This window comes from Artemia sp. Qi Xiang Cuo, chromosome 8, assembly GCF_049724085.1.
Source record: "Artemia sp. Qi Xiang Cuo chromosome 8, ASM4972408v1, whole genome shotgun sequence".
Classification (NCBI taxonomy): Eukaryota; Metazoa; Arthropoda; class Branchiopoda; order Anostraca; family Artemiidae; genus Artemia; species Artemia sp. Qi Xiang Cuo.
The window spans coordinates 1,595,439-1,611,342 of record NC_142801.1 but is presented as its reverse complement, the minus strand read 5'-3'; the positions used below and the strand labels follow the sequence as shown (position 1 = coordinate 1,611,342).

At 35.3% G+C, this 15,904-nt stretch overlaps 1 long non-coding RNA gene across 3 annotated transcripts in view; it reads left to right on the top strand.

Moving 5' to 3' along the window:
- LOC148949057 (uncharacterized) overlaps positions 1–15,904 on the top strand; it is a 103,655-nt gene that overhangs the window by 58,837 nt on the left and 28,914 nt on the right. For 2 of the 3 annotated variants that reach the window (XR_016142067.1, XR_016142068.1), the window contains exon 2: positions 3,345–3,433. The exons of the other annotated variant lie outside the window; for it this stretch is intronic. This is a non-coding gene — a long non-coding RNA (uncharacterized LOC148949057). The remainder of the gene's footprint in view (positions 1–3,344; positions 3,434–15,904) is intronic. 3 annotated transcript variants of the gene reach the window in all.

The window sequence follows — 15,904 nt, the reverse complement described above, 5'->3', positions numbered from 1 at the left end:
TACCCGGCTGACTGACCGTATTTCAAACAATAGGCTGTACGAAAATGTGGTTCAATACCGCCCTCTAGGGCTATAATGAAAGAAAGGTTGAGATGGCTAGGGCATGTTTTGCGGATGAAGGAAGACAGATTGCCGAAGATTGTTCTTTTTGCCAACCGTCTAGGGCTAAATGGAAAGCAGGTCGTCTTCGTGTAGGATGGGAGGACGTCATAAAGAAAGATTTAAAGGACATGGGAACTTCGCAGGAGGGTGTAAAAAGAGAGGCTTTGAATAGATTGGGATGGAGGAGGAGCGCGTGTAGCTGTGTTGGCCTCAGGCGGCTTGGTGCTGTGGTGAGTTTTTAGTAGTAGTAGTAGTAGTAGTAGAAATTCCACACGCCGACACGTCTGTTTGTAAACGGAATTATTGTGACAAATATGACGATTTAATTTTGGGAGCCTTCAATATTTCCGTTTTTAATTCAGGACTTCTATAGCATCTGGTGAACATCCAAATTTGCCTGATTTTTAAAAAGATATGTCAAAGGCTGAGCTATTGTCGCAAAACTTCTAATATATCGTCTGAAATAGCTTAGCAAACCTCATACTGGTCTACAGCTTTTCTGTTCCTTTGTTGGTTTTAATTGCTCTACCACTGTGAATTTTTTCGGATATGCCAAAATAATACCTTGTTTTATCAAATGTCCAAGAAAGATCAATTTTGGTACCACAATTTTTAGCTTTTCTGGTTTTAGTTTTAACCGTGCTGTTTCGAATTTTCCAAATATTCTTCTAAACCCAATTAAATGGTCTTCTAGTTTTTAGCAAATATATTACGTCATGTAAATAAGCTAATGTATCTCTTTTTCTTCCTTGTTCTTTGTTTTTTAAGACTAAATGGATTAGTTGGCTAAAACAGTTTGGACCAAATAATAAGTCAAAAGGCATATGTTCAAGCGTGAATGTTCTTCCATCGTCTAAAATTACTGGTGCCTTGTATTTTGTTCCTGGGTCTAAGGCTATTTGCCAAAATCCTGCTATCAGGTCAAAACTAGTGTAGTATTTGGATATTTCAAGCGAATGCAATTGTGTATCTATTCGTGGCAATATCATAACATCTTTTACCGTGACTATATTTAGCAGCCTAAAATGTATGCATAGTCTCCAGGCATTGTCTTTCTTCCTGACTGTTACTAGTGGAAAACACCACTTGCTAATACTCTCTTTAATTACACCCTGTTCTTCCATTTCTTTTATTTGGTTATCTAGACAAGATCTCAAATGGTAAGGGGTTTAATATGGTGATTTTTAATGGGAGGTCCTTGTGTTGGTATTTTGTGCGTAATCAGGTGAGTTATACCATAATCTACTTTGTGTCTTGCAAACGTCCATTTATAATCCCATAGGATATTTCCACCTGAGTTTTACTATTCTCTGGTGCATAGTTTAAATTTAAGTGCTTTCAAAAATCGGTCTTTGTCATTCCATAATTTTCTTCCGGTTGGAGTTTCTGCGAAATTTGGTCTGGACTTGTCAAATTTATGCTTAATTTTAGACTGCCTAATGATTTTATATCTCTATTTGAAATTTCTCTGCTGATCCTAGGGCTACTTTGTTTAGTTTACCTTATTACTGATTAGATTCGATAATTTTATAAATACGATACCTTTCTCAATTTTAATGATTTGATTTTCCACAAAAATTATGGGATACTTCTCGAGATTGTATGAACCTATTCTGGCCTCATTTTTTTGTTATTACCTTCCTTTGTATTAGATGTCACCAAGACTTGAGCTGCTTTTCCTCCTTCCATTGTTAAAGTCCCGTTCAATTTTAAATTATATTCGGAATTGTCACTATTTTTATCTGTTGTTACACAAACTTGTCTATCGTGTTCGTTTGGCTGGGTTATGGTTATGTTATCGGTCAGGGGCTCCCAAACGATCCCATACTCTCTTAGGGCGTCCACTCCTAAAATATAAGGAAGTGGGAGATGCTTACATATTATCACTGTTACTGCTATTTCTTTATTTCCTGTGCTAAATTTTAATGGACAGTCACCCAAAATTTTCGTTTTGTGACCTTTAACCGATGTCAGGATATTCTGGTATCTTCTCACGCGATTATATACGTTAGGAGGAAACCTCCTTAAAACCTCCTCTCTAATTAAGGATTTTAATGCACCTGTATCAAGTAATCATGGTAAGTTTTGGAAACAGTCAATTTTAAAACAATGCAAAATCGGTAAATTATTTTTTATCTCTGTATCACAACATTCTAAACTATATAGAGGTATTTGAAAAATTTCAGCTCTGTTGATCCTTACAGGCTAGTTCCAAAAGCTTGTCCAAAAGTTTTCGGGGTTTTCCCAGTTTTCTTCAGTGTTGCTATTTTGACCTTGGGTGTTGTTTACCGTTTAATTTCTAGGCTTAAATTCAGGAATATTATTGGGTGCATTCCAAGTATTATTTGTTCCCCGCCTTCTTAAATTTCTACCCACCCCTTGTGCTCTGATTCGGTGTCTTGTTTTGTTTCTCGGGCCTTCCTTCCGTATTCTTTGCCAACAGTCTGTCGCATAGTGACTTGGTTTGCCACAATAATGGCAAAAAAATCTTTTCCTAAATTGTCCGTTGGTTTCCTGGCTTCTACGGGGTGTATCTTTGATCTTTCATTGTTGGTTTTCCTACTATTTGTATTTGGTGGTGGTGAATGCCAATTTTTCTAGAGTTACTAGCCACTGACGACTCAAGGCCGTGGAATCTGTGGGCTACTTCCATAGACGACGAACCCTTGGTCTCCGTCGCGCATTTTTGGTTCGCGTTCTATCTCGTCAAATTTCACACGCTTTTGGCCCCTTCCATAGTTTATATTTTCATGGTTTTCTGTGCTATTTATTTACATCCGATCAAACTTTTTCATAGCCTCGTCAATTTTTACCTCTGCTTCTAGTATGATAATGGCCTGCTCGAAATTTTCAGCTTTCCGTGATAATATTAGCCTTAGTAGTTTTTTTTGGTAACCTTTGTGTAAAAGTATGTAATTGTGCATTTTGCACTGTATCGTTACTTCCGACTTTTACCAACTGTAAGTAAACAGACCGACAAATTCTATCTGCATACTCCCTAGTACTAGTTAAGGCATTGTATGGACCTACCTCTTTTCTTAGTCTATCGGAAACACTCGTTTCTATGAACCTTGTTTTAAAAGATTGTATTAGAGTACTGTGGCTCATTGTCCTTTGGCTCTTTTTTTTAATTGACTCAAAATTTTTAAACGCACTTCCCAATAATCTAGCTGCAACGCATTGCTCTTTGATCTTATTTTCAAACGTTTCAGTTAATTCGTAGAAAATATTTAATTTTTCAGTGAACTCATGGACATCCGAAATTCCGGCGTATTCTGGTAAAATTTTGGCAATTTCAAGCACTGTTGATAGGGAAGCCATTTTTTATCTGGTAAAGCCATTTTGTTTTAATATACAATTTTATATTTTGTTTTAACATACTCCAAGCTATATCAATAAAACAAACGGACAGAGGTTAGCCTTGCAATTATATTTGTCTCCTCAGTCCCAAAAATCTTATATTATATGCTGTATATCAACCACATCAAAACCCACCTATTTACATACTTTGCCACGAAAATATTTAGTAGCAATCTCCTTTAAAGCCTCAGAAAAGGATGTTGCTTTTATCTTAGTAAACAGTGGTATTTCTGAACTTTGCATCTTGTATATTTTTGCATTATAAATATTTATTTCATATTAAATTATTTCTGCTCTATTGGACAGATTACATGGCTAAGGACGTAAATTGTTTGTTTTTGATGTGATTGATACATAGTTTATAATATAAGAATTTTGAGAATGAGGAGACACAAATCTAATTGCCGGGCTAACCTCTGTCCGTTTGTCTGCAGTTTCCATTGCATATATATTCAGACTCCGTATTTTGGTGGATAAATAAAAGTATCATGTTATAGGCAACTTCTATACAACTTTATTTAAGCTTCTCGAGAAATTTTCAGTCTGTACACTCAAGGTAATTAGTCTGGCTAAGGCCTTAAGCATGCTACCAAAGTTTACTCACCTTAGGGCCATAATTATACCCTAAACAATGGGTAGATTAGCACACCAACCAAAACTTACGTTGTACCAGCTTGTAACAGCTGGGTGGCAACTATAACCTTTCTTTATAACAACCATAAACTTACTTTACTACAGCTACCATAACCTTACTTTACTACATCTAGTGTTTTAGCGGAGGGGAAAATGTTTTATTATACACTATACAACAAACACAACAAAACCCACTAATTTACGTACTTAGCCCCAAAAATGGTTAGGAGCAATCTCCTTTCAAGACTCAGAAAAGGATGTTGATCTTATTATAGTAAACAGTGGTATTTTCAAACTTTGTATCTTGTTTTTTTTTTGCATTATAAATGTTTTATTTCATATTAAATTATTTTCTGCTTAATTGGACAGATTACCATATATCCACTAATGAGCAGTGAATTTATGTTTTATCAACAATTCTTCTAGTATTAGTAACTTCAGTGCCTTCATTCTATTTACTACTTAGTTCAACTCTAACTTCAAATCCTAAAATAAAACATAAATAACTGTTAAACCAAAATTATTTAATCTTATTTTAAAATAGTAACAAATTTCATTGTAGCTAGGCTGGATGATATACTGATTGAGCATCGATATAGGGACGAATTGAATTACCAATTTAAGAAATAATCTAAAACTCCTTCAACATACAACCACAAAACAACCATCATAACAACGTTTACTCGTTTATTTTTATTTTTCCCTTGTATTCAAACTTATTATTTTTAAATTGATCACTAACGATATACCATGAATACCATAGTGTACATTTATTTGAAGCTATTTGATAATCAGAGTTGGGTCTAACGTCATAGGATTACTTGTATATGACTGTTTGAATTCACTTTTGTAACCACCAATAATAATCAAAACCATTTATCAGAAAAATATTTTATTCATAAAATTGAGATTCTAAGATAGTTGTTGTAAATAGTATTACAAACATTTTTATTCATAATTTTATTTGTGAATAATGAATCAAGCTGGTCAATAGCTTCATTTCTCACTTCGTCAGATATATTTCCAGCAACTCTGCTACCTAGAAAACTATATAACTTTTCTATCATATCAATTGTATTCCTGTAAATCTCAGTTTCTTGCTGACGTTGTATAGCATTAAAGTTATCTTTAATAGCTTTTAACCTTCTTCTTGTACATTTTTAAGAACTGAGACTTTTTTTCTAATTAACTTTTTTCATAATCGATCCATATTTGTTTCATCTTTCCTCCATATCTTTGATTAAGTGTTTCTGGTTCATCTATTGCATCTTTTAAATATTGATAATTTTTTAAATAAAAACCATGTATTTCAAAATAGGATCCCTTAGGATCATAGTCCTTATCTATTTTCCTCAAAATTTCTTTATCTATCCCAGGATCGACATTACCAGTGAAATTTTGTTTATTCGGGGGTAAAATAGCTTGACCTGAACTAGCTTGAAAACTTACTACGTTGCTTAAACATTAATTCAACCTTTGTAATCGTCCTCTTAAATTAGTGTCATTTTCATATAATTTATGAGTAATCATATTTGTAGTTTTTTTCTTCTGCATCAACATTTGGAGCACCCAGCTTTTCAGCACAGTCACAAATCCTGCTTGATCTAAGGAAAACTCTTGAACTATATTTCATTGTATTTCTCTACTTTTCATTATACTCGCTTATAGTTTATTCAACTTTATAGGATTCATTTCTAGAATGAAAGTTTTTATGGAATAAATTTTGAGAGTTTTTATCGTAAAAACCACCCATAATGAGTTCACCAGTTATATACAAGAGTTCATACGTTATAGGGGTTGTATGTTTCACTGCGGTTATTTGAAACACTTCAGATGTATCATTGGGTAGGAAACCCTTGTCAAAAACCCCCTTACTTTTATTGATTCTAATCAAATCACCATATTTGAATTTGTTTATGGATGGTTTTGAATTTCGACATCAGCAAATTAATTAGTTTATATCGTGCTTTCATTTCATTTTTTACTCGCTTCTACTGGTTTCATTTTGATGGATCGATGATAACAATTGTTATAATTGTTAATGAAAAAGGGTAATATAAGTAGTAAGAGTGTATAAGATTGAAAAGGGACAAGAAACGGGACAAGATAATAGTGTATACAATATGAACGGTACATGAAATGGGACAAGAAAAACCCATGCCTGAGACACTATCAAAAGTGTAATAGATATGAACCATACAAGAAACTGGTTTTTGTTATTGATAAGAATTGCACAAGAGTAGACATTTTTAAAAGCAATCTTTAGCTATAGAGCGGGCACGCATGTTATTTGGAAGATTGCCTTAACTCGAAAGTAGTTTGTTATTAAAAATTGAATGTTGCAATCAGAATTGTTTGATTGACATTTGCAGAAAGGGGTAAGGGATTTGCGGATTGGAGTGTAACTGAAGAGTAGTTTGTTATTAAAAAATTGGAAGCTACAATCAGAATTGTTTGATTGACATTTACAAAAAAGGGGTAAGGGATTTGTGAATTGAAGGTTATCAGTTAAGATAGCCCCTTGCCATGGAACATAGCAATCTAAGTGATCATTGGATGGTTCAGTGCATGTGTAATTGAACCAGCATATCTGATGATGGAAGGCCGGAAAAATATGACTTGACCTAGATTTACTACTTCGATGTGTACTGTATAATACACAAGTTGTGTTTGAACAGCGTTGTCAATTTAAAATAGTTTAATGTTATACTCTACGAAGAAGTTGTTACTAAGAGGAATGTACATGCCAAGAAAAGAATTGTAATAATTGATAGCTTTACTTCTTCGATGTGTTCCGTATAGTTCATAAGTGGTGGGGTGATGGCAGAAGGATCTCTTAGAGTACTTATTGTGCTGTACTGTGGGCCGAGTTGCTAGCGAAACGCCCGTGTGAATGTCTTGAAATAAAAATTTTTAACAAGAAATGGCTGAAAAGTGTTTTGGGGGGGATGGGTATTAGTCTCTCATAGGCGTGTGTTGTCTGAAACCTATGATTTGGGATGGGTGGCTTGTTATTTTCGACTTTTCTGCGCTTTATAAGGGGATTAATTTTACATGAGGAGGAGGGTTTCCAGGGGGGAAATTTTCAGGGGGAAATTTTACCGATTTTTTTTCCGGAGACGTAAGCTAACTTTCAAATTAAATTTTAGCCCTTATGTTAATTTTTAACAAGAAATGGCTGGAAAGTGTTTTGGGGGAGATGGGTGTTAGTCTGTGATAGGCGTGTGTTGTCTGAAACCTATGATTTTGGATGGGTGGCTTGCTATTTTTGACTTTTCTGAGCTTTATACGGGGATTAATTTTACATGAGGCGGAGGGTTTCCAGGGGTGAAATTTTCAGGGGGAAATTTTACCGATTTTTTTTCCGGAGACGTAAGCTAACTTTTTAAATTAAATTTTAGCCCTTTTGTTAATTTTTAACAAGAAATGGTAGAAAAGTGTTTTGGAGGAGACGGGTATTAGTCTCTCATAGGCGTGTGTTGTTTCAAACCTATGATTAGGGATGGATGGATTTTTATTTTTGACTTTTCTGAGCTTTGCAAGGGGAGTAATTTTACATGAGGAGGAGGGGTATTAGGGGTGAAATTTTCAGGAGGAAATTTTAACAATTTTTTTTCCGGAGACTTAAGCTAACTTTCAAATTAAATTTTAGCCCTTATGTTGATTTTTAACAAGAAATGGCTGAAAAGTGTTTTGGGGGAGATGGGTGTTAGTCTCTCATAGGCGTGTGTTGTCTGAAACCTATGATTTGGGATGGGTGGCTTGCTATTTTTGACTTTTCTGAGCTTTGTACGGGGATTAATTTTACCTGAGGAGGGGGGTTCCAGGGGTGAAATTTTCAGGGGAAAATTTTACCGATTTTTTTCCGGAGACGTAAGGTAACTTTTTAAATTAAATTTTAGCCCTTTTCTTAATTTTTAACAAGAAATAGCTGAAAAGTGTTTTGGGGGAGATGGGTATTAGTCTCTCATAGACGTGTGTTGTCTGAAACCTATGATTTGGGATGGGTGGCTTGACTTTCCTGAGCTTTGTATGGGGATTAATTTTACATGAGGAGGAGGGTTTCCAGGGGTGAAATTTTCAGGGGAAATTTTACCGATTTTTTTTCCGGAGACATAAGCTAACTTTTAAATTAAATTTTATCTCTTTTGTCTTAGGGATTTGCTCCTCAAATTTTTAAATTAGAAAATGAGTGCGTCGCTTTATTATTATTATAGCAATAAGAAATTAAATTATAATAAGTTTCTTCAAATGAAAGTAAGGAGCACTATCAAAACTTAAACGGCTGGAAATAGAGACGGTTTCCAAATCTATATGATTCATTAACGTTCGTGTTGTCAATCCATAGCTAGAAGAGGGAAAGAGTTTCCTGACTCTCGAAAAACGCGGAAACACCCTCGGGACCTTAGCTAGAATGGTACTATCTTAATGGGTAAATTTTCCATGGAAGAGGGAAGGGCATTATTACATGAAAACAACTTCAAACGTGGCCCACCCCCCGTGATCGGAAATTGAATGATTAAAAAGTGTCTTTAGCTGAAAGTAAGAAGCACCATCAAAACTTAAACTGGCAGAAATAGAGACTGTTTACAAAGATTTAGGATTCATTAACCTTAGTGTTACCAATCCAAAGCTATGAGCTTGAGAAAATTGCCTGACTATCGAAAAATGGGGAAACAACCTCAAACTGTGGGCCGAGTTTCTAGCGAAAAACCTGTGTGAATGACTTGAAATAAAATTTTTTAACAAGAAATGGCTGAAAAGTGTTTTGGAGGAGATGGGTATTAGTCTCTCATAGGTGGGTGTTGTCTGAAACCTATGAAAATAAACTATTTCCGTAAAATCTGAGCTAATAAGGGTTTTGACCGTAAACTCTAGTTTTTTTTTTGTAAGAAAATTATGGAAAATACAATTCTCTGGTTCAAATGGGAAACTGAAGTCTATTTTTGGATAAAAAAATAAAACTATTTCAGTAAAATCTGAGCTAATAAGGGTTTTTGACCGTAAACTCTAGTTTTTTGTACGAAAATTAAAGAAAATACAATTCTATGGTTCAAATCTGAAACTTAAGTCCAGTTATGGATCGAAAAATAAACTATTTCTATAAAATCTGAGCTAATAAGGGTTTTTGACCGTAAACTCTAGTTTTTTGTAAAAAAGGTATGGAAAATACAATTCGTTGGCTAATAGATGAAACTTAAGTCCAGTTATGGATCGAAAAATAAAGTATTTCTATAAAATCTGAGCTAATAAGGGTTTTTGACTGTAAACTTTAGTTTTTTGTGAGAATATTATGGAAAATACAATTCTCTGGTTCAAATGTGAAACTTAAGTCTATTTTTGAATCGAAAATAAAACTATTTCCCTAAAATCTGAGCTAATAAGGGTTTTTGACCGTAAACTCTAGTTTTTTGTAAGAAAATTATGGAAAATACAATTCTCTGGTATAGGTGTGAAACTTAAGCCTATTTTTGGATTGAAAAATAAAACTATATCCGTAAAATCTGAACTAATAATTCAATATTTTTTTTATAAAAAACAAACTTTTTTTTTAAACTTCGAAATTTTTCAACTTTATTTATTTTTTCTTTTTGTACATATCTTAAAATGTCAAAATATGCTTACAGTTCCAACAATTGTGCTCTATGATTGGTCAGAGACACGATGTGACTTTCCCACTGGTATTTCTATGACCGGTTATCGACACTACCTAGTCTATTGCATGTATTAAATCAGTATTTATTACGCAGTGGTACGATAAACACATAAGTCATATCTTTAAAAAAAAGTGAAGATGGAACATTTTAATAGAGTGTGTTCACATAACAAGGTTATTGTAGCAATGAAGGCCGACAAGGAGAAGTATTTAAACTATGAAACAAGTACAAGTGGTAGCACTATTGGAAATGTATGCATGCATTGTCATGACAGTAAGGAACTAAATTTTTTGGAATACCGAAAAAAATCCACTCTTATGATGGTGGTTATGCGATATTGAGATCTCCAGAGATGATTGCACTCAAAGAGAATGCTAACATAAAAATAATTGTTGATGATAGAGGACAACTCCTTGCTACTGCTGCAGGTAACACATTACCTAAGGATACATCCAATCATCAGCTTTCGGGTATTAGCATTCAACGGAAGGCTAATAAAAGAAAGACCTACCCTGCTACTAATATCGTAAACCATATCTTGTTTACGTGCCGAATATGTTACCTGTGTAAAAATAATGTGTTAATAGACAGTGAAATTGCCAGAAAAATAAAAATGGCATTGTCAGAAAATATCACTACGGAATATAAAGATGAAACGATGAAAAACAAAGCACCAGCAAACGTTACTGGCATTGATCAAACAGGCAATGAATCAAATAAAACCAAAGACGAAAAGCATATTGAGCCTGTTCATGAGACACCAGTAAAAATTGTGTATGATTCAAAATGGAATAATGATTATTCTACTGATTACGAACTAACAGAAGACAATAATTATAATATCAAGAGAGAACATGGTGAACTATTTTATGGAACAGATTCAAAATGTCCAAAGTTAATAATTGATATTGATAATGTATCATAATATATTTTTGTATTAATATTCTACATAGCATTATTTCATTAAAAATATTACATTGTTATGTGTTCATTATTTTTTAGAGTAAGCCGGCATATCAAGCGTTTAGAATGTCCATTAAAACATCGGAGATGTAAGAAAAGGAATTTGCGTACATCTATTGTCAGACACACTATTTCCGTAAAATCTGAGCTAATAAGGGTTTTTGACCGGAAACTCTAGTTTTTTTGTAAAAAAATTATGGAAAATACAATTCTCTGGTTCAAATGTGAAACTTAAGTCTATTTTTGGATCGAAAAATAAAACTATTTCCGTAAAATCTGAGCTAATAATGGTTATTGACCGTAAACTCTAGTTTCTTGTAAGAAAATTATGGAAAATACAATTTTCTAGTTCAAATGTGAAACTTAAGTCCAGTTTTGGATACTCATAATGATGAGGACTGATGGTTCTAATTCAATATTTTTTTTATTTTTTTTTAAACTTCGAAATTATTCAACTTTATTTGTTTTTTATCTTTTTTTTTGTACGTATCTTAAAATGACAAAATACCTTTCTTGAATTCACCTCTTGGATACACAATACAGAAATTATAAAAAAAATTGTAATTTCCAGACTTCATTTGCATGCAATAGATACCGAGAGTTATATGACTCCTCCCCACAATGAATTCTAAGGGTTTTATGACTCCTCCCCACAATGAATTAAGATGGTTTTAGGACTCATCTCCCTAGCCATAACTCCATTCAACCTTGAGCGAAGGTATAAAAGTTTGATGATATATTTATCTTCTTAACAACTACATTAATAGCTTCCAAAGTGATAGGACTCTATGACACAGAAATTATCGGTTTGAAAAAATCATTTTGCGGCGTTATATTTGAATGTGCATTTTTATTATTGTCAATGGAACTCGAAGAAATTGAGTGTTATCATTGGATAGTGAACTATAACATGTTTGAGTATGATAAAAGCTTGTGGAGTACTACATTACATCGTATAAGCAGACTGGGATTCTACGATAGAGTGATTACAACACTTAATAATAGTGCTCAGGAACTGAGAAATGTCCAGGAGGAAGTCAGTGAAATTTGCAGCTTTTTCGGGGTTGAAGCACTCTATTTAAAGGGTAATGTACCTACAGATAAAGTTTTAATTCAAAAATGTGACCCTAGGATTCCACTTTTCAATCTAGAAGAATTTAAGTGTCCTAAATTTGAAGGGGTTTATCACCGTCCTGAAGATGAGGTCAGGTTCTTCGCGCACTGGATACCTAAGGACATACCTGATCGTGATAAATGCATAAGACACTGTAAAAACTATTCTATATCATGGGACCATCGCTACTGGGTGTTTAAGAGTGAACGTGTGTATGACTATATGTCATAATATAATTTTGTATTAATATTTTACATAGCATTATTTCATTAAAAATATATTATGCATTACATTGTTATGTGTTCATTATTTTTAGAGTAAGCTAGCATATCAAAAGTTTAGAATGTCTATTAAAACATCGGAGATGTGAGAAAAGGAATTTGCATACATCTATTGTCAGACACATGAGGTAACATTGACAAAATCTAGGTATCAGAATGAATAAATTCTTTATCAACATCCGTTGTTGGATATCTCATTATGTCATTATGAAAAATTGTAAGTAAGTAGGAATTAGGTAGGTAAGTAATTAAATAACAAACTCTTTCTTGAATTCACCCGTTGGATACACAATACAGAAATTTTATTATAGGAAATTATGAAAAAAAAATTCAAAGTTTTTATCGGATACATCAGATAACAGTTATAAAATCCAAGTTCTATTCATTTTTGCTTCATGTGTTGTTACGTTGAATTTAGATTAGACCGGTTTTTCTTTCTATAGTAGAGACTAGCGTATATTTTTAGAGTATAAAAAAAATTCTGATTAGTCTGAAGTTGATTGTGAGAGTGTTAGGACTCTAAAAAATGGATGGATATGAGAAAGAGCGAATCATAGGGGATCTACTGTTTATGGAAAAACGTTTGATTCTAGATGACGATTTTCTAGATCTGTCTATTCAAAGGAAGATATTTTCTCAGGGAACACTTGTCGATATTGACCGTAAACTCTAATTTTTGTAAGAAAATTATAGAAAATACATTTCTTTAGGTCAAATGTGAATCTTTGGCTAGATTGTGTGTGTGTGTGTGTGAGTGAGTGTGGGGCTTTTTTTCATAGAGTGTGGGCGGCTGGTTTTGTGTTAGTTTTGTTTTGTGTGTCTCTGGCTGGGGCGGGGTGAGTGGGTCTCGCTGTGTGTTTGTGTTTTGTGTTGTGTTTGTGTGTTAGTTTGTTTGTGTGGGTGTGTGTGTGTGTGTGGGCGTGTGTGTGGGTGTGAGTGTGTGTGTGTGGGTGTGTGTGTGTGTGTGTGTGTGTGTATGTGTGTGTGTGTGTGTGTGTGTGTGTGTGTGTGTGTGTGTGTGTGTGTGTGTGTGTGTGTGTGTGTGTGTGTGTGTGTGTGTGTGTGTGTGTGTGTGTGTGTGTGTGTGTGTGTGTGTGTGTGTGTGTGTGTGTGTGTGTGTGTGTGTGTGTGTGTGTGTGTGTGTGTGTGTGTGTGTGTGTGTGTGTGTGTGTGTGTGTGTGTGTGTGTGTGTGTGTGTGTGTGTGTGTGTGTGTGTGTGTGTGTGTGTGTGTGTGTGTGTGTGTGTGTGTGTGTGTGTGTGTGTGTGTGTGTGTGTGTGTGTGTGTGTGTGTGTGTGTGTGTGTGTGTGTGTGTGTGTGTGTGTGTGTGTGTGTGTGTGTGTGTGTGTGTGTGTGTGTGTGTGTGTGTGTGTGTGTGTGTGTGTGTGTGTGTGTGTGTGTGTGTGTGTGTGTGTGTGTGTGTGTGTGTGTGTGTGTGTGTGTGTGTGTGTGTGTGTGTGTGTGTGTGTGTGTGTGTGTGTGTGTGTGTGTGTGTGTGTGTGTGTGTGTGTGTGTGTGTGTGTGTGTGTGTGTGTGTGTGTGTGTGTGTGTGTGTGTGTGTGTGTGTGTGTGTGTGTGTGTGTGTGTGTGTGTGTGTGTGTGTGTGTGTGTGTGTGTGTGTGTGTGTGTGTGTGTGTGTGTGTGTGTGTGTGTGTGTGTGTGTGTGTGTGTGTGTGTGTGTGTGTGTGTGTGTGTGTGTGTGTGTGTGTGTGTGTGTGTGTGTGTGTGTGTGTGTGTGTGTGTGTGTGTGTGTGTGTGTGTGTGTGTGTGTGTGTGTGTGTGTGTGTGTGTGTGTGTGTGTGTGTGTGTGTGTGTGTGTGTGTGTGTGTGTGTGTGTGTGTGTGTGTGTGTGTGTGTGTGTGTGTGTGTGTGTGTGTGTGTGTGTGTGTGTGTGTGTGTGTGTGTGTGTGTGTGTGTGTGTGTGTGTGTGTGTGTGTGTGTGTGTGTGTGTGTGTGTGTGTGTGTGTGTGTGTGTGTGTGTGTGTGTGTGTGTGTGTGTGTGTGTGTGTGTGTGTGTGTGTGTGTGTGTGTGTGTGTGTGTGTGTGTGTGTGTGTGTGTGTGTGTGTGTGTGTGTGTGTGTGTGTGTGTGTGTGTGTGTGTGTGTGTGTGTGTGTGTGTGTGTGTGTGTGTGTGTGTGTGTGTGTGTGTGTGTGTGTGTGTGTGTGTGTGTGTGTGTGTGTGTGTGTGTGTGTGTGTGTGTGTGTGTGTGTGTGTGTGTGTGTGTGTGTGTGTGTGTGTGTGTGTGTGTGTGTGTGTGTGTGTGTGTGTGTGTGTGTGTGTGTGTGTGTGTGTGTGTGTGTGTGTGTGTGTGTGTGTGTGTGTGTGTGTGTGTGTGTGTGTGTGTGTGTGTGTGTGTGTGTGTGTGTGTGTGTGTGTGTGTGTGTGTGTGTGTGTGTGTGTGTGTGTGTGTGTGTGTGTGTGTGCAAGCTAGAGCAATTAAACTAGCTAATGTCGATAACCGGACAATTCTTTTTTTCTCTCTCTTTTTATCACAAACAATTTTCAACGTGTCCAAGACAGAGCAATTTCTCCATAAATTCCACTATTTAATGCCCCCCTCCGGCACGCCGGACGGGGGCATTAAAAAGAATTGTCTGGTTATCGAGATTAGCTAGTTTAATTGCTCTAGCTTGCACATGCACACACACACACACACACACACACACACACACACACACACACACACACACACACACACACACACACACACAGGCATTGTTACTTACTTACAATTTTTTCATAATTCCTTGAATGAAATTTCCACGTAGCATTTTTCTAGCCAAAGATTCACATTTGACCTAAAGAAATGTATTTTCTATAATTTTCTTACAAAAACTAGAGTTTACGGTCAATATCGACAAACATTCCCTGAGAAAATATCTTCCTTTGAATAGACAGCTCTAGAAAATCGTCATCTAGAATCACACGTTTTTCACTAAACAGTAGATCCCCCATGATTCGCTCTTTCTCAAATCCATCCATTTTTTAGAGTCCTAACACTCTCACAATCAACTTCAGACTAATCAGAATTTTTTTTCTACTCTAAAAATATACGCTAGTCTCTACTATAGAAAGAAAAACCGGTCTAATGTAAATTCAACGTAACAACACATGAAGCCAAAATGAAAAAAAAACCGGTCTAATCTAAATTCAACGTAACAACACATGAAGCCAAAATGAATAGAACTTGGATTTTATGACTGTTATCTGATGTATCCGATAAAAACTTTGATTTTTGTTTTCATAATTTCCCATAATAAAATTTCTGTATTGTGTATCCAAGAGATGAATTCAAGAAAGAGTTTGTTACTTACTTACTTACCTAGTTCCTACTTACTTACAATTTTTCATAATGACATATCCAACAACGGATGTTGATAAAGAATTTATTCATTCTGATACCTAGATTTTGTCAATGTTACCTCATGTGTCTGACAATAGATGTATGCAAATTCCTTTTCTCACATCTCCTATTTTTTAATAGACATTCTAAACTTTTGATATGCTAGCTTACTCTAAAAATAATGGACACATAACAATGTAATGCATAATATATTTTTAATGAAATAATGCTATGTAGAATATTAATACAAAATTATATTATGACACATAGTCATGCACACGTTCACTCTTAAACATCCGGAAACGATGGTCCCATGATATAAAATAGTTTTTACCATGCCTTATGCATTTATCACGATCAGGTATGTCCTTAGGTATCCAGTGCGCGAAGAACCTGACCTCGTCTTCAGGACGGTGATAAGCCCCTTCAAACTTAGGACACTTAAATTCTT